This window comes from Neolamprologus multifasciatus, chromosome 10 (genome assembly GCF_963576455.1).
Source record: "Neolamprologus multifasciatus chromosome 10, fNeoMul1.2, whole genome shotgun sequence".
Classification (NCBI taxonomy): domain Eukaryota; kingdom Metazoa; phylum Chordata; class Actinopteri; order Cichliformes; family Cichlidae; genus Neolamprologus; species Neolamprologus multifasciatus.
In genome coordinates, this window is record NC_140448.1 from 15,320,957 (window position 1) to 15,344,380 (window position 23,424).

The 23,424-nt window shown below is 41.8% G+C and overlaps 1 protein-coding gene and 1 long non-coding RNA gene across 4 annotated transcripts in view; both read right to left on the minus strand.

Annotated features, from left to right (window-relative positions):
• The window catches only part of cadm2a (cell adhesion molecule 2a), a 221,754-nt gene that overhangs the window by 47,204 nt on the left and 151,126 nt on the right, over positions 1-23,424 (minus strand). The window lies entirely within an intron of this gene.
• LOC146509895 (uncharacterized) lies at positions 1,271-23,418 on the minus strand. Its single transcript, XR_014876508.1, has 2 exons — positions 14,152-23,418; positions 1,271-3,849 (listed from the first exon to the last, which is right to left on the minus strand). It is a non-coding gene; the product is annotated as an uncharacterized LOC146509895 (long non-coding RNA).

Below are 23,424 nucleotides of genomic sequence, written 5' to 3' on the forward strand. Positions count from 1 at the left end.
AATTTGCAATTTTTAAAAAAAAGGCTGTGTGAACTATAAAGTGTGCAGAAATTTCTTTCCTGCTGTTTCTGTGGCCTTGGCTGTCGGGAAGATTTAGTCAAGCCTTCCTTTTGTTAGTATAATGCCTTTCTACAAACCTTATTTAATATGAGCAGCCAAGGCTACTTTGCTTTTAATCTCCATGAATGTGACTCAGAACTCCCCTTGTTCAAGTACAGTGTGTGTGCATGTGTGACTTAGTATGTTTGGACTGAAGGAAAGAACAGAAAGATAGCATGACTATTTCTGTACAGATGTTTACATTTTCTTTCATGTCAGCTTTTGAAAGCGTATTTGTATCTTGTGATAATTAAAAAAAAAAAACACTCTGGGTTTTGTTGCCTCTCTAGACAGGGTTGAGAAGTAAAAGCTATTACACAGTCTGTTTGAGGAGTACTTTAGTCTGGCTGGCAGAATTATGAGAAATGATACCCAAGGTATCTAATACATCAATTATAATCATAATAATCATAAAGCGTTAAGCTTTTCAGCCTTTCTTCAAACTCCAATCCAAACTTTAATTAATTTTTATATACTACGCAATACTAGGTGAAACATCTTTTAAATGTAAGGCAAAAATATACAATGTCTTTTGTTATATTCCTGCAGCTAGACCATCAGATGTAATTTTACTAGAGATGGATGCAATTTCCCTGCGATAGACTGGTGACCTATGATAGCTGGGATAAGCTCAAGCCCTCCCCTGCTATCCTGAAACATATAAGTGGTTAAGAAAATGGATGGATGTAATTTCCCAGTCACTCGAATTTATTAATGGAGTAATACATAATTAGATATTTTTAATAGGCACCTTAATAAGGCTAAGATATAGATCAAGCCTCATTTCAAATTCTTTGAAAGAAGCTGGCGCTCTCTTTGTATTTAACTGGTTCAGCCGGCGTCTTATTGCAAAGCTGGATAGTTGCACTCTTTACAGTTCATCAATATGTTACTCTTTTTGCTGATGGGCATCCAAGCATAAAAACATGAGATGTAAGAAATAATTGTACTGCCTCACACTACTGGCCCAGTAGACAACGGTACTGGGGATATAGTAAATCTGAATTGAAAAGATTTCATGTAGAACCAAAATGAACCTGGACCAAACAATTCTTCTGGGAATTTTCAGAATGCGTGTAACAAAGAACAGAAGAACTGGCCCAGATAATTGCTCATAACTTTGGAAAGTCTAATGGTAATAATCTATGTATTGCAAAACATTTTTTTCAAACCGTACACTATAATAATTTTGGGGATTTACGCATAGTTTTTCCCGTGACAGTACTCGTGAAAAATTTGCTCATCTTCTATTCTCATTAAAACTTTGTGAAGCAGAAGGCATTCGGTGTTGCACAGGTAATAATCTATACGTAGTGGAAACTGTACCTTTGTAAATGTCAGACAGTGGCACATTCTAGCCTTTCTAGGTGCATTATTTTGGAAGCTTCTATGTGTGCATGCTGTGATCACAGAGCTGAAAAATAAAGAGAAATGTCAGTGAGCAATGCTGTGTCATTTGGTCTGCCAAGACATGAAGGCTTTGCTTTGTGGGTTCCAGGCTAAACATCTACCGTCGATGGCGAAAGTGTTGTAATCGCTTTGGCTAAACGACAGCTGCTCTGTCTCATTTATTATTGCATTTGTTCTGTCCTTTCCCGTTCTTCACAACACCGGTTATCGCTACACGTTGTGTACAGAGCCTGAGCAGACATGACAAGTTGATATGAGCACATGACATATCTGTAGGCTCCAGTGTAGTGACAGTACACTGCTGTTTCTGTGAGTGTCTGTATGAGTTCACATGCCCGTTAATGCAAGACCACAGAATTAGTTTCAGTCTAATACGCTGCCAGTTCAGCTGATGGTTAAAGCTCTCCTGAACAGATAGGATTCCTGTCACGTGTCATCAAACTACACAAACAAATGCATAGACTTTGTCCCAACAAATAAAATAAGGCAAATATGGATTAAATCCCGACAAACACTGCTCTTTGTCTCTGTTTATCTATCTTTCTGTCAGTCTTTCAGTTTCTCTCTTTCCACCCACCCTAAGACCTCATTCTGTCTACTCAGGCACTCCACTAACCTGTGAATGTGTAAAAGTTAAACAATGCTTCAGTTCAACTGTTGTCTTATTTGCTTTGGGCAAGGAAGTACGAACAGGCAAATGTCAGGAAATACATTTACTGTTGCTGGCTCGCTTGCTGTCGCGTTACAACTCTGCCTTCATCCTGTCCTCTCTTCGAAATCCCCCTCTAAGATTTGATTTGAGAGAGAATGAGGGGCATGAGGAGTTCACTGAAAAGCATCTAGACTTTTCTGATTTGCTGGTTTACTTAAGCAAAGTAATGAGAATGATTTGACTTGCTGTGATGACATTACATTTATAATAAATGCGATTAATTGTAAAGTGACTCAGCTGTAACAAAACGTGATTGAATCAGTGGGAAAATCCTGTCAATCACCTCTTGATAAAGAAATGGAGAAAGACGATTAAATACTCCTCGAATGCTGAATTTATATGATTCTTATTATTTGATACATAATCCGGATTTTGTAATCTAGTCATGTGTTCCTCCAGTAGTTACAGGCAAAGATCAGGATAGATTTGATGCCAAAAAGCAGGATCATCCTGAGCCCCCTGAAAGGAGGGGATTCAGGCTGGGTTTAGAAACATGAAAGCTGTTATATATAGCCATGAAATCATAACATAGCTGTTAAGGATACTGCTAACAGTAAAAATACCCTTAGATTTCAGTCCCACTTCCATAATCAGACCAGTTGATCAGCAAGTTACAAATAAAGTTTGTCTTATCTAGAAATGTAGTAAGGTGTATATGTTTTTGGACAATGATTCCATTTATTTTTGTAATTTTAGCATTGTACACCAATACAGTGGACTGTAAATCAAATAATCAACGTGTGACATAAAGATTTTCATATTTAATCAAGGGGAGTTTAACAAAAGTTTAAAGAATAAAATAATTAAAGTTTAAATTAATTTAAAGTAATTAAAGTTTAAAAAAGGTTGTAAACAAAACTAAATTCACTGTTTAAGAATTAAAGCCACTTTTATACCAGTGCCCAAAAACAATTAATCAAAAGTGGACATCTAACTGGCAAGTCATTGTCATGGTCAGGCCTGTTCTTAGGTTATTTTTTTTACTTGTACTCTCAATGTGAGGTCCAAATACATGTTTATGTAAATGAGAGAGGCTGTCATTAGGCTGAAAATCCAAAACAAAGAGATCAACAATCAGGTACATTTTAAGAAGAAGAAGAAGAAGTAATGCGCAGGCTGATCAGCAACACTAAACATCCTGAAAGACAGCAGAAGACAGCTACAATGAATCATTGCACAGTTTCCAAAACTCACTCATATGATCTAACTAAGTTAAGAACGATCTCAGGCTGAGGTAGCCACATCATTGTCAGAGTCTACAATCCAGTGATGCTTTTACGCGGAGGATTCACAGCAAAAGAAAAATCACTGGTAACGCACATGAACAGAATGGACAGATTTGAATTTTCCTAAACAAAACAGTTCTAAAAAGATTAGGACAGAAGAAACGAAAATGAACTTGTAGCGGAATGACGGCATATCACCTCATCTGTCAAACACGGTGAAGGCAATGTTATGGCATGAACATGTATGGCTGCAAGTGGAAGTGTTACAGTGTCACTAGTGTTTACTGATGATTTGACTGCTGACAGATGAAACAGGATGCATTTGGAGGTTTACAGAGGGCTATACTCTCTGCTCAGATTCAGCCAAATACTCTAAAACTTCACTGTCCATTATGCACTTTACTATGTGTAACGATGTAAAAGAATGAATATGGTTTTGTTGTTGTTAAATTCCTGTTAAACTTGGGATCGCAACCATGGGTTTATTTCGAAACTTTTATTTTGAAAATCCGCAGCGGAAGTCTGCTACTGGTAAACGGGCTTTCCCTAAGCTTATCCGTTAGTAGCAATGAAGCTTTTGCTGTGGTAAGTCCTTCCTCAGTCCGCCCTGACTGAACATGAGTTTAAAACATATTTGAAAATCCTCATTGAAGTTAACATGGCAGTGCATTAACAGCATGAACTGCCCATACAGTAGCATCTGAGTAGATTTCAGTTTTATGATCTTGTTTTGCAATTAACGGGTTAGACGGTAGGAAAAATGGACACGCTGAGCTAGCGGCTAACAGCTAGAGGAGACTGTCGTGTCTAATAACTTTGAAACTTCTTTTGATAGTTTGGGCGGAATCCTGTTGCTGAAAACCCATGGTTATTCATGTCCCATGTTATTGCAGGTATGTGTATTTTGAAACATGTATTTGGTTGAGCTGCAGGCTAATTTTGTTTAAGAAATACTGCTTGTTAAGTTTTGCCCAGTAGATGGCAGCATTGTTCCATTTACTATTGTACATGAAAGGAAATTTGGCTTTGGTCTGGAAGTTTATTTATATTTACATGACCGTGCATTTAAGTGAATTAATTTCTCTTTTGTTACCTAAACCACAATGCAGTAATGTTTTTATTTTATTTTCCGTAATAAGTTTTGTTGCCATTTTATTTTTCAATCAATATTTGTTTTTTTATTTATTTTAAGAAAACTGAGAGTTCCACTATACGATCATTAGCTTATCGTGAGTAGCAATGAAGCTTTTGCTGTGTTTGGGCGGAATCCTGTTGCTGAAAACCCATGGTTATTCATGTCCCATGTTATTGCAGAGACCCACAAAAAGGGGAATAAACCACGCCTGAGCTTTACCCATCTCGAGTCCAGAGAGTTTTACTCATACAGCACCGGGAATAGAGACTGAGGGGGGTTACATTGGTGCCGTGAGCCGTCAATCAACTGTTTGGACGGTGGACTCCTCTCAGCGACGTGGGGCCCGTTTCAGCGTTGCACATTTGTGATTTATTGTTGTTCTTTCTGGCACATCTTTTTTTTAAAGGAACAAATATAGCATTTTTGTTTTATTCTAGTCGCTGTGATGGACATCACAGAGGAGGGATCGAGTACTCCTAATGTTGTTGGTAGGGGTAGGGGGTTGTTATGTTCCCCTTTGCGTTTGCGTTATGACACTCCTGTTAGTGAGCGTGGTTTTATTAGAGGGGATAGTCAGAGGATCCCAGGGTCCCAGTCTAGTGAAGGGGTTGTTGTCCCTCCCCCTAGCCCTGTGTCACACATGTCTCAGAACAACAGTCCACCTTCTCCTAACCCAGATACTATTGCCACGGAGATTGTGAGTCAGATGGGGGATGTGATCCAGTTGGTTGGTCAGAGGGTAGCACAGAGTATCTTAACCCAGCTCAGCCCGTCTGCTAGTACCCCTTTACCTGCACCTACTGCCACATCTTTCCATGCTGTGTCGTCTACACCTGCTGTTGATGCTGCGCATGTGCAGTTTGTGTCCCACAGGAAGCTTAAGGACCCACCATGCTTCAGAGGGGATGGTTCTGATCTCATTTCTGTGAGAGAGTGGGAGGATCTGATGAGAGCCTTTATAAAGCTGGGGAGTCTGAGATCTGAAGAACAGGCTGAAGAGATCCTTGTTCATTTGAGAGGCAAGGCTAAGGATGTGGTCCAGGTTGGCATTAGAAACAGTGTCGTAGATGTCACACGTGATCCTGAGGCTATTTATGGAATCCTGAGGAGACACTTTGACTCTGCTCAGTGCTCACCTCTTCCACTGGCAGACTTCTACACCACTCTCCCAGAGAAAGGTGAAAGTGCATTTGATTACTGGCTTAGGCTGCACCGTGCTGTTGATCTTGCTGTTGAGCGCCTGAAGGAACGAGGACAGGCATTGGGTAGCCCCAGCACTGAGGTCACCCGAATGTTCATCAAAAACTGTCCCTCTCCTGAGCTTGCCATGATCTTTAGATCAAAGACAATTGATAGATGGACGGCCCACGAGGTCCAGGAAATCCTATGTGAGTCCCACTCGGGAGGAACGTTGAATTCAAGCAGCATGACAACTGGGAGAGTTGCAATGAATGCACAGCAGATATCAGCAGCATTGCCTGCCCAGCCAACAGAGAAACACATTCAGCCACAGTTGACAGATTCAGCTACTTTGGAGCGGCTCATAGGCATGCTTGAGAAGGTTCTTCTGCAAGGATCCTTTCAGCCTGGTGTGACCACGCGGCCTAATTCCAGACGTTCCAGGATTGAGGGCCTACATGATAAACCCTGCTCCGTCTGTCATGATATGTCTCACACAGCTTTTATGCACTGCCGAGATCACAAACTCTGTTTTCTGTGCCACTCACCTGACCACGCTCGGCGTGCTTGTCCTAGATCCTTGTCGTCTTCTGTCCCTCGACGGTCGGAAAACTAGTTGATCCACATTTGAGGGAGGAAGGTGTGGATCATCTGAGTGACTCTCCCATCTGCGACAGTGATGACCTGGAATCCATGTATGAATCTCTGTGTTCTGCTTCGCCACCTGGTATGACAGTTGTCTTCCAAATGACGCAAAGAATTAAGAAATCTGACAGTTTGTTCTACACAACTGTGGGAACTGTGGGTGGAGTTTCACTGAAAGCCATGATCGACAGTGGCTCTATGTCGTGCTCTATTAGTGAGGCTGCTTCTACGCGGCTTTTACAGTCCTGCCCTGATCTGAAGCTTGAACCAGCTAATGACATTGTTGTTGTTGGTGCTGGGGGTCACCAGTTCCAACCAAAAGCAGTTTGTGATTTGGAAGTGACTATTTATGGTTTCAAGCTGCTCATCCCCACGCTGGTTATTCCAGGCCAAAGTGATGACATGATTATTGGCAGTAACGCTATTAAGTCGTTGATTCATGTGATGAAGAATACGGATGAGTATTGGAGGCTTCTATCTATTTCAGGTGATGTCACCAATGATGACTGTAGCCAGTTTTTATCCATGCTTTCCAATGTTGAGCGTTGGAGGGGCGGGGCGGTGCCTGATAAGATTGGCACAGTGAAGTTGAGACAGCGTGTTACGCTGGAACCTCTTCAGGAACACCTCGTGTGGGGTAAATTACCTCCCTCTTCACCTCTATCAGCAGGCTGCACTGTTATTGTTGAGCCTACACAGTCAAGATGTAGACCCAGAGACATCCTGGTTGGCCATTCCATCTCATCACTGTGGGGTGACAAATGGGTTCCCCTCAAGCTGATTAACCCCAGCAACAAGCGTGTGACTCTGAGGAAGAACTGTAAAATCGCTGATGTCTACCCTTGTATCGCAGTTGAAGAGCTGTCTCCTCCTGAAAAGATCATGGCTAACAGCCACTCTGTTGAACAGGGTTCTGTGCCTATAAGGTCTGTTGAACAAAGGAAGGAACTCTTGCACAGACTAGGACTACAAGACTTGGACTTAGACAGTTGTGAGGTGTCTGACAGATGGAAAGATCAGCTTCTGCAGCTTGTGGAAAAGTATGAGTCTATCTTTTCTAAGGATAAAATGGACTGTGGAGAAGCTACCGATTTTGTCCACAAAATACACCTTGTGGATGAGAGGCCTTTTCGTTTGCCTTATCGCAGGGTACCGCCGAGTCAGTATGAGAAGCTGAGAACTGCTCTGAATGAGATGGAAGAAAGGGACATAATCCGGAAGTCAAACAGTGAGTACGCCATCGCCGCTGGTCTTAGTGTGGAAGAAGGATGGCAGCCTGCGCATTTGCACTGATTTCAGATGGCTCAATGCAAAAACTGCTAAAGACGCGCACCCGCTGCCACACCAAGCCGATGCCCTGGCTGCTCTCAGTGGAAATGTTTTCTTTTCGACAATGGATTTGACCTCTGGATTTTACAATGTTCCTCTCTACGAGCCTCACAAGAAATACACAGCATTCTCCTCACCCCTTGGTCTCCATGAGTACAACCGGATGCCTCAGGGCCTGTCAAACAGTCCGGCGACCTTCATGCGAATGATGATGTCGATCTTTGGTGACGAGAATTTCAGCAGCTTGCTTTGTTACTTGGACGACTTGATGGTGTTTGCACCTGACGAGGTGACCGCCCTTCAACGTCTTGAGATGGTCTTCTCTCGGTTGAGGAGTCACAACCTTAAGCTGGCCCCTAAGAAATGCCATCTTCTTAAGAGGTCAGTTAAATTTCTTGGACATGTCGTTTGTGCGGATGGTGTGAGAACTGATCCAGACAAGGTTAAGACCATTACCAACATTAGGGAGGAACAGCTTATGGAGAGCGATGGTGTGACTCCCTCCCAGAAGAAGATCCGGTCCTTCTTAGGAATGATCCTTTATTACCAACATTTCATTCCTGATTGTTCTGCGAAGGCCAAGCCCCTGTTCAGGTTGCTTTCAGGACGACAGGCAATTCCCCATGGGAGGAAAGGAAGGAAGCCCAGGAAGCAACCCTCTGCCAAACCATCTCTGACACCAAGTGACTGGACATCAGCGTGTCGCACATCATTTCGAACGCTCAAGATGGAACTGGCTAATGTTGTCACCCTTGCTCATCCCAACTTTAATGAGCCTTTCATCCTTGCAGTTGATGCCTCCTTTGATGGCATCGGGGCAGTGCTCTCACAAGTTTCTCCTGGCGAGACAGTGGCTCGACCTGTTGCCTTTTCCAGCAAGACATTGTCACGGTCTCAGATGAACTACCCAGCACACAGACTAGAGTTCTTGGCGCTTAAATGGGCCGTGTGTGACAAGTTCAGCCACTGGCTAAAAGGAAGGCACTTCACGGCTTGGACAGACAATAATCCCTTGTCCTACATCTTGACAAAGCCACGTTTAGATGCTTGCGAGCAGAGATGGGTGGCGAAGCTCGCGGCGTATGATTTTGATCTAAAGTATGTGCCAGGGGTTAAAAATACGGTGGCTGATGCTTTAAGCCGTGAGCCATTTGTCGAGTCATGTATTGGTCATCGTTTGCTGAAAGAGCCTTATGTTGCTCTACTAGATGAGGTCAACGGGGTTGTGAGAGGTACTGTGCAGGATGCTTTTCGGCTGACTAACAATTGCCACATTGTTCAGGACACAGAGCCAGACTCACCAGACTCTGTTTCTGAGTGTGACCATCAGAGTGAGAGGGGTTCGATCGATGCTGATGAGGTGTCAGCTGTGCTGAGTGCGCAGTGTGACCCTGGTTTGACCAATGTCAATCCACCTTTATCACAGCTTCCTGAGGAGGACCCTGTCGTTCCTCTCCCACAAAGCCAGCTCTCAAGTCTTCAACAACAAGATCAGGCAATAAACAGAGTCCTTTTCTATGTGCAAAGAAAAAGGAAGGCTACTGGGCGAGAGGCAGCTTCAGAACCAGGTGGCGTTGGTGGGCTTCTCAGGCAGTGGAAGAAGCTTAAAGTACAGAATGGCATCCTGTACAGGGTGATAAAGCATCACCGCTTGAGCAAGAAGATTTTCCAGTTTGTTGTTCCTGATAGCCTGAAGGTTCAAGTCCTCATCAGCCTTCATGATAATGCAGGCCATCAGGGCCAGGCACGAACACTTTCCCTCGCCCGTGAGAGGTTTTTCTGGGTCGGGATGGAGAAAGACATAACCAACCATGTTCGACAGTGTGAGAGATGTGTGGTTGGAAAAACACCTGAACCTCATGCTTGTGCGCCACTGGAAAACATCCAGACGTCAGAGCCGATGGAACTAGTGTGCATAGACTTTTGGACCGCTGAGCTCCAGTGATAATAAGAAGGTGGATGTTCTGGTCGTAACTGACCATTTCTCCAAATTGGCACATGCTTTTCCCTGTCGAAACCAGTCTGCAAAACATGTAGCGCGCAGGTTGTGGGATGATTTCTTTTGTGTTTATGGCTTTCCTAGGAGGATTCATTTGGATCAGGGATCAAATTTTGAAAGGAGACTGTTGAAGGACCTCTTAGAGATGGCAGGTGTGCAGAAATCGCATACTACGCCATACCATCCTATGGGCAATGGGGTCACTGAACGGTTCAACAGGACACTTGGGAATATGCTGAGGACTCTCCCTCCAACAGCCAAGGCTAGGTGGCCTCAGATGTTACGCACTCTCACGTTCTGCTGCAATTGCACAGTGCATGAGATGACTGGTTTGGCCCCCTTTTATGTCATTTTTGGGCGAGTTCCACGCCTTCCTGTTGACATATTGTTCCAACATGTGCTGCAAAATGATGATGTGATCAGCCACCATGAGTTTGTCTCACGGTTGCGGAAAGACCTGTTTGATGCCTCACAGATTGCCCAGAACCATGCTTTTCATGAGCAAGCGCGCCATGCCAGACTCTACAACCGTAAAGTCAAAGGCTCACCTCTGGCTGTAGGTGATAGAGTGTTGTTGGCCAATCGTGGTGAAAGGGGAAAAAGAAAGTTAGCCGACAAGTGGGATCCCACGCCGTATGATGTTGTGTCAGTTAGGTCTGGGATCAATGTGTACAGGATAAGAGAGAGCCATACAGGCAAGGAAAAAGTTGTACACAGAAACCTCCTTCTCCCTGTTAACTTCCTGGGCTTAGGTGTGGAGGGGAGCCCGGCCTCCCTTGTTGACTTGAGCAGAGGGAATCCGAATAATGGAGATGACCAAGGGTCTGTGAAGTCAACACAGATGGATCATCATGACATGACACTGGACTGGCTACTGAAAACGCCGGAGATACAGGGTCTCGCTGATGATGAGCCGGTGGAAGTTGAAGGTTCCCTCAACGTGAGATGCCATTCTCTCTGCAATGTGCAGGGCTCGCAAAATCGCTAGCCCGACATCCCGGGGCTAGCGATTTTTCCAGTCGGGCTACCAAAATCTAACTCAGCCCTGCCCGTCGGGCTATCATAGGAAAATATATGTCAGTGCTTTTGCATTCTTTCGCCAATGTAGCTGAGTAATTATGTCATTGGCATCGATGAGCCACTGTCAATATGTGACATATTGAAATCGCGTTTGAATTTGCGCTTGCTTTTTGCTTTCATTTTCATTTTGCGATTGCGCGAACGGTGTATAGAGAGCGGCAGCAGTGATTGGTGAGTGACGATTAATTGCGCACCAATTCCTCTGACATCGTCTTATCACTCATTAGCTTACTATTCAAACGCGACAAGTGAAATCTCTAGCAGCAAGCTTAAACATGTGAGAGGTTGAGTGCGCATAGAATCGCTGATCATTATGTAAGTACGTGTGTAAAAGCAGCAGGATTTACGCTGGTATTTTAGTTCTGCAGAGCCAAATAAGACAGGTCAGGGTGAAGAAGGGGCAGCCAAAGAAAAGCCGATCACGAAACGGAAAAGATATGACAAATCGAGCCCGTTCTCACTCCCGAGGCGTAACATGGCGACGTTTTGTCACGTCCCGCGGCGTTCCTTAGGAACGTGAAAGGAGACTTTCGGCGTTCTTATGGTACGTGGCGAGTTATGGCTGAAATCCAGTGCAATGACGCTCCCGCGGTAATCAACGTTCCAGCCCTGTATTCCAGCCCTAAACCTAACCTTATTCCTAGCCCTAACCATAACCTTTTTCCTCACCTTAAACAGGACTTAAATGATGTTAAATAGCGTGTTTCTAAGCTATTTGAAGGAAAAGAGCGAACATGTGTAGATTGAGTCCATATGGTTCTCACATTTCCTCATTTTTCCGAGGTCGTCATTTAGGAACGTGGTGGGTTGCCGAAAACGTAATATGTTGACGATTTGTCACCTAGCCTAAAATGTTAGCTTTGGGAGTGAGAACGTGTTGGACAAATCAGACTATGAGGCAAAAAGAAAACGCAGCTTTTTTGGTTTCATGGACAAAAGAATTTCTGTGGCTGGAATATGACGAGCTAAATATCATGATGTTCTGCCAGGTGTGTTGTGAGTTTCATTTGATTTCTGAGTCGACAAGCGCCTTTGTTACTGGGACCAGTCATTTTAAGAAAGACCCCATCAGAACCCATGAGAAATGCAAGAAATGCATTATTGCCCAGTCTGCAGTATCTTTCCCAGAACAAACACCAATTGCAAAAAAACATACTACAAATAAACCAAGCACAACAAGAACTCCTGAAAAAGCTGTTTAGAACAGCGTGCTATATTGCAAAGAGTGAACTACCATTGGCAGAATTTAGCAGTCTTTGCAAACTTCAAAAAGCAAATGGCCTAGATCTTGGTTCCACTTACTTCTTACCTGTGACTTCAGTGAAAATTTCAGATTCAGGATCTGACACAGACTGATTCATGTTCCACACAGTTCTTACAAGTTCTTAGAAATTTCTGTTCAATTAGAACCAAGTATTTGAGTTGATGGTTTTAATTTTTATACAGTTGTTGTGATTTGTATTTTAACAATTTTTTTGATTAATTTTTGTTTCCGTTACAATATTATACTTTAATGTATAATATTGTAAAGGAAACAAAACGTAAAAAAAATTTCTTTTTTTATTCGGGCTACTTAAATTTATTTTGGGCTACCAAAAACTGAAGAACGCCTGCCCGAAGGGCTACCAGAGATTTTGAAATTTTGCGAGCCTTGATGTGGACCCCAGCAGTGGTTCTATCACAGCGGAGGACCCACCCCCTGAAGTTAACGCTGAAGTGTTTGAAAACTCCATTAGTGAGTCCCCCTTGCCTGCTCCCGTGATCAGTGATGCTGCTCTCCATCAAAGCGCTGAACCTGTTGCCATTGCTCCTGTAGCTCCCATGGCTGATGTTAACCTAGATGTTGCTATTTGCACACAGCCTCAGAGTATTCAGGCGGGCTTGGATGGGCTAGCTACCACTAGGTATGGGAGGAGTGTTAGGCCTCCCAAGAGACTGATTTGTGAGATGGCGGCGCAGAAAGTTGAGGAAACTTCTTCTGTTTCAGGGTCAGTTTTTGCATTTCTGACTAGTATGTTTTAGATTTAAGGGAATTAACTTGGTTTCATGTATCTTTTGACCTATTTTTTTTGTGGTATTATTTTGTGTGCTCTTATATGTGATGTTAAGGAGGTGTAGATGGCATCTTCTCTAGTCTGTTGAATGTATTGGGCTTGGTACCACCCAATGTCTTGACACTTTTATATAAAAGGATTCTGTATCGACGACGATTAATATTAGTGTATTGATTTCACCCCGAAGCACCTGCTGTTCATAGTTTCTTTTGTTTCTGGCCCTTGATACTCCTTTGAACTGGCTTGGAGTTTAACAGAATTTAAGGGGGGTGTATGTAACGATGTAAAAGAATGAATATGGTTTTGTTGTTGTTAAATTCCTGTTAAACTTGGGATCGCAACCATGGGTTTATTTCGAAACTTTTATTTTGAATATCCGCAGCGGAAGTCTGCTACTGGTAAACGGGCTTTCCCTAAGCTTATCCGTTAGTAGCAATGAAGCTTTTGCTGTGGTAAGTCCTTCCTCAGTCCGCCCTGACTGAACATGAGTTTAAAACATAATTGAAAATCCTCATTGAAGTTAACATGGCAGTGCATTAACAGCATGAACTGCCCATACAGTAGCATCTGAGTAGATTTCAGTTTTATGATCTTGTTTTGCAATTAACGGGTTAGACGGTAGGAAAAATGGACACGCTGAGCTAGCGGCTAACAGCTAGAGGAGACTGTCGTGTCTAATAACTTTGAAACTTCTTTTGATAGTTTGGGCGGAATCCTGTTGCTGAAAACCCATGGTTATTCATGTCCCATGTTATTGCAGGTATGTGTATTTTGAAACATGTATTTGGTTGAGCTGCAGGCTAATTTTGTTTAAGAAATACTGCTTGTTAAGTTTTGCCCAGTAGATGGCAGCATTGTTCCATTTACTATTGTACATGAAAGGAAATTTGGCTTTGGTCTGGAAGTTTATTTATATTTACATGACCGTGCATTTAAGTGAATTAATTTCTCTTTTGTTACCTAAACCACAATGCAGTAATGTTTTTATTTTATTTTCCGTAATAAGTTTTGTTGCCATTTTATTTTTCAATCAATATTTGTTTTTTTATTTATTTTAAGAAAACTGAGAGTTCCACTATACGATCATTAGCTTATCGTGAGTAGCAATGAAGCTTTTGCTGTGTTTGGGCGGAATCCTGTTGCTGAAAACCCATGGTTATTCATGTCCCATGTTATTGCAGAGACCCACAAAAAGGGGAATAAACCACGCCTGAGCTTTACCCATCTCGAGTCCAGAGAGTTTTACTCATACAGCACCGGAAATAGAGACTGAGGGGGGTTACATATGCACAGCCATAATGACCTAAACCTTTGAGAAACCAAAAAGTTTCTCAAAGAATAGAATTGGAATATTCCTCAAAGACCAAGTCATCTGATCTCAGCCCAATAGGGCATGCTTTTCACTTATTGAAGAAAAAATATATACACAGGCAGCATTAAAGGCCTGAATTTGAGGAAAGACAACATTTGTTGACGTCCATGGGTTCTGGACTTCAAGTGGTCACTGGTTGCAAAGCATTTCAACACAAATGTTAAACACAAACCATTTAAAATCATTTAAAATGATGTTAGTTCGTCCAATGACCTCCTGAAAAGGCTGTTTATAACAACGGCTTTAATTCCTAAAGAGTTAATGCTTTTAGTATTATCTGAATTAAGACTAAAATGTTGTGCTATTGTCCAAATGCTTACCTAACTACCTAACTGGGAAGGATTAGAGAGATAGTCTGAGTTACAGGGGTCGCAGAAGGCAAATGACAATCAAAGGACAAAGGCAGTGAAACTGGCTTCTGGAGAAATGTTTTCACTGTTTCTATCAGTATAGTTTGAGGCACCCTTCCCTTCAGCTAACCTGCACATTTGGGAATTGAGACATGCTCTGTGGATACAAAAGCATCTTGGCCCACACCTTTGTCAGGTTGCAATATGTCATTTACCCAAGAGAGACGGTCCTCCTGGATCTGGCACATATCTCTGAGCAGGAGATGTGCATGAAACTGCAAACCCATTGGGACATCAGCACCATCCACCCAGCTGATCAGGGCAGGGGAGAAGCTACTTAGCTCTAGGAAGACCAAGAGCAAGATCTCTCAGAGGGCAGAGCTGGGAGAAGAGCGCTGACTGGGTTAGGGTAAGCAGGAGAGGCCAGAAGCTCATGTGACCGCATCATTACAACATCAACTTCTGGCTCGCCAGATGGAGACGGATACAATTAAGGGATGAAACACCCAATGAATGTAGGTTATATTTTTTAACATTTGGATTTTATTTAGGGTTCAAATTTCATATACTAATTATACATGATTTATATAACATAAAAGCTAACAGACACAGACATAAACAGTGCACAGGACATACATTTTTCCACAGCATGTAGAACAAACTACAGTCGACCACTAGTCTTTCACATGAAAGCTTGTATATTGACAGAGAGAGTGGAGAAATGGAATGCATCCTTTGCTATTTGTCTGCGAAGGTGCTGCAGCTGCATGCCATCCATTATAGACCATTAGTGCCGACAGCCCTGAATGTGTTCGTGGAGGACGGTGTTGTTGTCAACATCAAAGAGTGGCAGATTTGTATTCCACAATAACTACTGACGGAATACAACCACTTTTTTTTTTTTTGATCACTGAGCCCAAGTTTGTGATTCTCTCTACATCCAATTACAACCGCTGATGGCCTCAGGCTGAGAACAGCATCCATGCTGAGGTTCCCATGAATGCAGCTGTGACGTCAGATAACAGTAAACGGCCATAACACCAAAGCTCCAAGACTCTGAGAAGAAAAGCGCATCTTTGAAATGGAAAGCTAGGACAAAGCAAAGCTTGCACAGACAGAAGGTGCAAGATATTTTTAAAAAAAATATTTGAAGTGACATTTTTGTTATGGGTGGGAAACTGTGTATGGAGGCAAACAGGCTCTGTTTGTTCTGTGCAATTTTAATTTTTGATCCTTAATAACAGATTCAATTAAAATAGTGCATCTTCAGTAGTTCACACAAACATTTACCACCTTTGGTCAACATTTTAATATAAACAGGTGGAGTAGCGGTGTTGACGCCTCTTCCTCTTAGCCTCTAATCTGTTAACATGTGTTGGGAAGCCTTTATTGCACTTATTGACATTATCTTTACATTTCACCATTAAAGCTCAAAACATAAGGTATGATCTGGCTGTCATGGACATTTTTCACCTCCTGGTTTTGCTATGAAACTGACTTTAATAATTAGTTAAGAACACAGATAATAGCAATGGCACAATACATGTTAAGTATCCAAATCTGACTATGGCACAGTCCGACCAGTGTCTTACCCAAACCTGCATTATAGTCAGCATTCACCTTTAAAAATGTGTTACCACAGTGAAACTAAAAGGTATCTATTTAATCACTTTTCCTTTGTTCCCACAGAGAATAGACGGCTTGAGTATTCAAAGCCCTGTCCAGCTCCACCAGGGTAACCCTACAGTAAGTTTGTTACCACACACAGCTGATGGCTTTGTGCTCCATCAATATGTTAGGTGAGCCTCACTAAAATTGCAAATATCACAGTAGATGACCACAGCATGCCAGCAAATTGTTTATATATGGTGACATGCACAGTGTGTGTGCAGCTGGAGTCCAGCACATATCAAATTAGACTGCATACATACTGTAGCAGTTTTCCTGTGTTTCTCTGCGGAACCATTAAAAATGGCAGGTAAGGAAATGTGTGTATGTGAATGGATGGTAATTACCTTTTTTTTGTTTTACACTAGACACGTGTTTATTGTATGGACATACAGAGTCCATATAATAGCCGGGACTTTCAAACTACTCACTTTTAACCTGTCATGTTTGCACATTTTACTGCTTCCTTATATTTTTTCTTCTCCTCTCTTCTGCCCCTTTCTTTCCCTCTTTCCACTGACCCCCTCCTTCCTTCTACCTCCCTGTCCCTTCATCTATCCAGGGACAGTATGTATTAGTATGGAACCTTGGCAGGTGTTTGTTCATTCAAGTGACACAGTTTTATAATGAGAAAAGTGCAAATTTCAGAATATACATTCAGCCGCCTGTGTCTGGATGTGACTGTTCTCTTTTCCTTGTCAACAACCCATCTGGGGACTTGAATTTGTCTGCGCGAATGTGTGTGTGTGTGAGGGACTGATAGGGAAAAGCAAACAGAATGCAATGCCTATTGAATTGCTTAATGTATATTCTCTATCTCAGGCATTCCTCAGCCTCCATTACCCGTTATAGCTTTCGGTGGAATATTGGCTTTTTAAAATGTAAAATGTGCCATACTCTATGGAGTAATTGGCTTGTGGAGATTTTTCCTGTGACAGAAATGATTTTCTTTCATCAGTCTCTACCTGCCATGTCGAGTTCAGTGGGACACCCTCGCCAGCCCTACTTCATTAAGTCCTTGTGAGAAGCGGGTCAGCGAGGAGACAGCTCTTGCCCATAAACTCTACTGTATTTTGCAGAGGAATACATTTTCCCCAGCAGCTCGAGAGCGGGGTGTCTATAAGGTGCTACATATTTTTACAGCTATCCTTCAAAATGACTTTGCAAAGCATTTAAAAGAAAGTGGAAGAGGTCCGCAGTGTCGTATCCTTGTTTTTATAGTGTTAAAGGTTCCCTGCAAACAACTCTTAATTTTAGGCTGCAGTTTAAAAAATGGATGTCTTTTTCTGAAAAAGAAACGAGAAAGAGAGAAATTATTTCCTATTCCCAATTCTGCACTCCAGAACTTTCTCCTTAAAGACAGAAAGAATAAGCCTGACACTATAAGTGTGAGGTAATTATTCCCATTTGCCTCCAGTATTCTTCTCTACACCCTGTGAATGATAAGTGGCTCTACTAATAAAGACAGTAATAACTGGATCTGTTGCCTCATTTGACAGTGCACTGTCTTTCTCACCTCAGCCTGTTTTACATCAGAACGAGCAGAAATGACATTTGTCTGACACCAGTTTCTCCAATCCACAGTGACAACTATACAGAACGCTACTTTTAATTAGAATACCTGCATGCACGTCTAAGTACACTGCAAACAAAAGCAGTTTTTTTTCCCCTTTTTTTCAAATCAAAAGCTGAATGTTACATTCAAACACAGACATGCGCAAAGTGAAATGACAAAGAGAGAAGATGCAGAATGCTCAAGGTCAGAGAAAAAGTTTGCCTGTTTCTTTCACAGGTGATAACTGCATCTGAAAGCTCTAATAAAATGCCTCCTTAATTCGTCTCCTTTATCCCACCAAGGCCTACATTCCATATCCTTTTCCTTCTTTTTCTTCCTCTCATGTTTTATGGTCCTTGTCTTGGAGAAAGGGGACTTGTTAGGGATCTTTGGAGATTTACAGTCAAGTTTTTTTTCTATCAGAGAGAACACCGTACCAATCTTCAGCCCGATATGAAAGGATGTTTCATAGAGGTACTCTACCAGGGGGAAAAAAGACAGCTGTCTCAAAAGTTAAACTTTCTAGCTAAGATTAAGTTTTGAGAGAAAGTTCTGCTATCTGTTTAATAAAAAGTCTGTCAGGTATTTCTTATTTTGTTATTTACTTTGGAAAACTTTTAAAAGCCTATCCCCCTAAATTGCTCAAGCACAGATACTCTGAATGCATCAAAGCTTTCATGGTTGCATACCGGGGAGGTGGAAGGCTTGACATTCCACATGCACACACGTATATATGGGCTTACAAGCACAGACACACACGCTCACACAACCACAAACAGCCAGCAAATTGATTCAGACAGCTGAATATTTGATATCTTAGGACCTGAATAGTTTCATATTCAGCAATTTGGGGGCCTAAAAATGAGCAGTTGGCCCTTAGCTGTTCACCCATAACACTAATCTTAATGTTTAAACAGATTCAATCAATCTGCAAATAGCACTGCATAGACAGAGTTGTCCACCACAGGTGCACTCAGCACTTGGTCATTTTTCAAGAACCATTAACAAACTATTGCTCATAGTTACATCAAAAAATGCTAAAAAAATAACCTCTGTAGCAAACAGATCTGAAAAATTTGCCCATTTTTAGAATGCAGTTTTTAATTTGACTGTTCTTCTAATATGCCAGCGCATATGCGTGGGACTCAGGTAGCTCCCCGAGTTCACACTGCATTAGAAGTTACAAAGACAGCGTGACCTTTTAATGGTCAGTTTGCCTTTTAAGCAGCATGAGGCAAGACCAGAGTAACTGAAGAGCATGAAAAATGCTTTAAAATTTGCATTAATCTCTCAAAATCTAAGCATTAATAAAGCATTTAGCTGGAAAGATGTCAAACTAATTTCAGTGCCTATATATTCATAACAAATACACTCATGAGGATTTGCTGAATCTGTAGCATTTACATGAAAAGAACGGTATTCAATGGTATTTTTATCTAAAAGATGTTTCTTTTAGATCTTTTTTTCTGAGAACTATTATTGTAAAATCCATTTTTATCTTTTTCTACTGTAAACAGAACAACTCAATGGCTGAGTGTTCAGAGTGAATGCCACATGGGTGCAAATATCTTTAAGGATCTTTAAGAGTCCCTGGTTTGATTCACACTGAACTCAGACCTTCACTGCATGTCAATCTGCTCGCTTTCCTCACATTTCCTGCCTCTGCCACATCTACTCAGTGAAGGTAAAAATCTTCTCATAGTGTAACACGATAGTTTCCCTGTACTTGTGCACGCTTATCTAGCTGGGAAACTATTTCAGGAACTAAACGAGCAAATATAAATGATGTCAGTTCCAGAATAAAGCGTACTATTTCTGACTCTGAAGAAATACTACACCACCACACAGCAAGGCATGTCACTATTTTTTCCTGGGGGTTGTCCAAAGACAACATGACCTAAACCCAAATATCAGACCACTAATTACATTACTGGAGAAATATGTGCAGCATCTTTTCTAGCCACAGAGCTCCCTGTACAAAGGCCTGCCGCTTTAGTATCATTTTGAACAGAACTATAATGTATTCAGCTCTGCCAAGTTTGTGCTGCAGGGAAACGCTTTATGATGCATGTAAAGACAGGTAAACCATGATCCTGCCATAGTCTGGAAGGTAGGGGTGGACAGATAATTAAAGGGAAGGGAAAAGAATCAAGGAAGTAGGTTGAAAATGAAAACCCACATGTGGGTGTTCAAAAAGAAAGAAAGAAATGGTATGTAAAAGGTTTAGCGAATTACAGCAACCATGTTGAGTAAGTGATTTAAATGTCATATCATAGCGAGTGCTCACACATGATGAGTCCACTAAATAGGCTTGCAAATTTAGCCTGGAAAGTAATTATACATAGGCTCTTCCTAGTATGGGAATAACGAATATTTTGTAATTATGGGCCATTGCAGAATTTCTCCATCCAGGAAATAAAGCTATTATCAAGTCAACCAAAAGAGCAATTTGTAAGGAGATATTAGCCTCTTTTGAATCTTATAAAAGAGAGAATCCCTCTTGCCCAGCGCTCATCTCTCTCACTGTCAAAGCACAGCTTAAGTCCCTTAGTGGTAAGTGATGGAAAGGACAAAATTGGCTACATTCGGGACAATGACTTATTTGAAATTCAAACAACTCTTCGCAGCCAGCACCTTTGAGAGGATGGGAGACAAGAGGAGTCTCTTTCATCTGACTAAATGTCTTAGAGGTGAATCTCAGCGCTGACATTAAACAACAACAGCCGAGAAACCGGCACCACTCAAAAGACTGCGATGGATTCAGTTGCTGCATTTGTCTTTCCAAAAGCAATATGTTTATGCTAATGCTCTGTGACTGGGTTTAACCCCGGATGCAAGCGACGTTTTTTTGTGATTCGACACGTGCTCATGCAGGTGCAAAGTCATCAACCTGTTGCTCAGACGCGCATCAATACGGAAATCTGAAATGATTCCTTCGGTTTAAATTAGAGTGGGGAGAAAACCACAATTCATCACAATGATATTTACGGTAGCTGACTTTGAAATAGACCTTACACGGAGTAAACCTGCAGGTTCAAACAAGGTAGATGCTAAACTGCATGGAAAATATCTTGTACATTAAGAGACGGAGGGAAAAATAGTTTTTTCAACCACTGTGACATAGCAAAGTATGCAAAAAGTTGCAGAGTTGGGGTTGTATTTTTGAGCAACTGTGTGCTTGCCCTAATCCCCATCTTCTTCTTCCCAACAGGCAGCAAGGAAAATTAATCTGAAACCTACTGTGCTCAAAGGCGTTTGCAGCTGAGACATCTTTCCTTTCACACACTGCCAGTGGCACTTTGGAAACACTCACCATCTCTGTGCTCCCATCAGCATGTGCATCTGAATTTGCCACGTTCAGCAAGACAACTCCCAAAGCACACATACACACACATACACAAATACAGACCCAAACCGAAACAGCAACACAGCTCTGGAGCCTTAGTAGCATCCCCCTGCTTTTCTGATAATAAGAAAGTCCTTGGCTGGTTTTTCATTTCCAATCATAGAGCCTTGCACTGGAAATGCCATGAAATAGACCCCCAAGCCCGACCCCTGGTGTGATATGGAATAACCTGCAAAGAACATCGCCTGTTGGATTTGATGTTCAATGCAGCTTTTTACCGCTGCTCTTTCTGAAAAAAGGCAGGTAAGTGAAAACGTGAATGACTGAAAATTGAAATGCTTTGCCCCATGCATGCATTCAGTTACCCTATGCAAAAATACATACAAACAACAACAACACAGAAAACACACACGCGTACAGTGCATGAACACCCAAACGGATGCCCAGTGGGCAGCGGGATAATGGAAAAAGACTGTGTAAATCCCATATGTGCTTAATCCAGACACTTACAAGAGAGTGTGATTCATACTCTATTACACTCAAATAATACAGCTGAGAGATGCGCAGGGCACAATCACTCCAGCAGCCATGAACCAACTAAATAAGGCCCATGAATCCCCTTTATGGGGACACTACTGAAGATGGTGTAAAAGGTCAGGAATAAACCCTCTGTACTTATTAGCCATTAAAACAATGGCAGTTTCCTGCCACACCTAGAGTTTGTGTATTCACGCGGGATATTGCGTTTGCGTGCGTCGGTGAATGTGTGAACGATAACAAGGGCTTGCATTTGTTTAATGGAGAAATGTCTGTGTGGGAATATGCAGCTCTCTGGTATATAAACTGTTATTTATACAGAGCTTTGAATCTTCTCTGCAGACACATCACTCCCAGGCTGTTTCTTCCCTGAAAGTGGGATGTGTTGATGAGATTGTTAAAGTCCTATATAACAAAATGCTAAACATTCTCTCCTCTGTTTGTACGCTGCAGAATATCCTCACAGTTGCAAAATGTTTACAAACCCATACATTTGAAGCACGAGTTTGATTAAACGGATATTAACACCTCTTATTATAAAAAAGTGTGAAATCTCTCCTATTCAACATTTTTAAATCATTAAACTGGATTTAAACACGCTCCTCGCCCACGCACTTTAAGTGAAGTCTGTACTTTTTGCTTGTCACTCTTTAGGCACTTCTCACAAAGATGTGGCTTTCATTGCTGACGCTTTTATGTGCTATGAAATTTCACTGTAGCTCCAAAGTGTTTTTGTTCGCTTCTGCGTTATACGGCTATACCACAAAATGTGAAAATGAGTCTTTGAATATCAGCAACGACTTTATTGCTCTCACTTATACACGAGCCAACAATATTGCATCACTCCTAATATACTGTGTGCTGCAGACGCTGATGCTGGTACGACCTAAGCACCAACAGAACGTGTGGGATGATCTGATCTTCCAATTTGAGCAGAACATCAATTTAAACCTTTTAAGCACCGTTTTAAATTTAGATTGAGGGGTTATAGAAAATAAAAACGGATTTGATCCACCACATCGTTTTTTTTTTTTGGCGGTGGTTAATCTGATCAAAGGTTTGCACTGATCATGCTTGTGCTTGAAATGCCAGATAGGATGGATGAAAAATGCACTAGCCTGTTTTTACACCCCCACTTACCTTATTCAGTTATACTTTCCAATCACTCACCACAGACAACCGTTACAGTGAAGCAAAACAAACTGCACACAAACTGACAGAGAAGCTAAAGCCCTTAAACTGCAAATGGAAGGTGATAATTAGCACTGGTTATACTGTTCAAAATAGAGCTGGTCACATCTACTCTCACCACTGATGGCTTCTTTGTAGCAATGTGTGTCTATCCATGTGTGTAAGGATGAACAGTAACAAAGTAAAAGAGTAATAACAACGGCATACTACACATCCACAGAGGGAAGCTTTGCAAAAAACATCATGAAAAGCAGCTGGGACACAAGTGTATCTGTTTCTCCTTAGTGTGAAAGAACATGCTGCACAGACATGAAAACACAAACTCAAGAAATGTGGGACAGATGTTGAGACACAGCAGAGACAGACACACAGAAAAAGTACGATATTTTGTTTTTTTTAGGTCAATGTCCAACCAACAACAACAACAACAAAAAAGGATTCAATCCCGTTTTATGCATTCCTCTGCAAACCCAACATATACTTTTAAAAACCAGATCTGTCATGTGGTGGCTGGTGTCTGCTCCATCTCCAACTCAC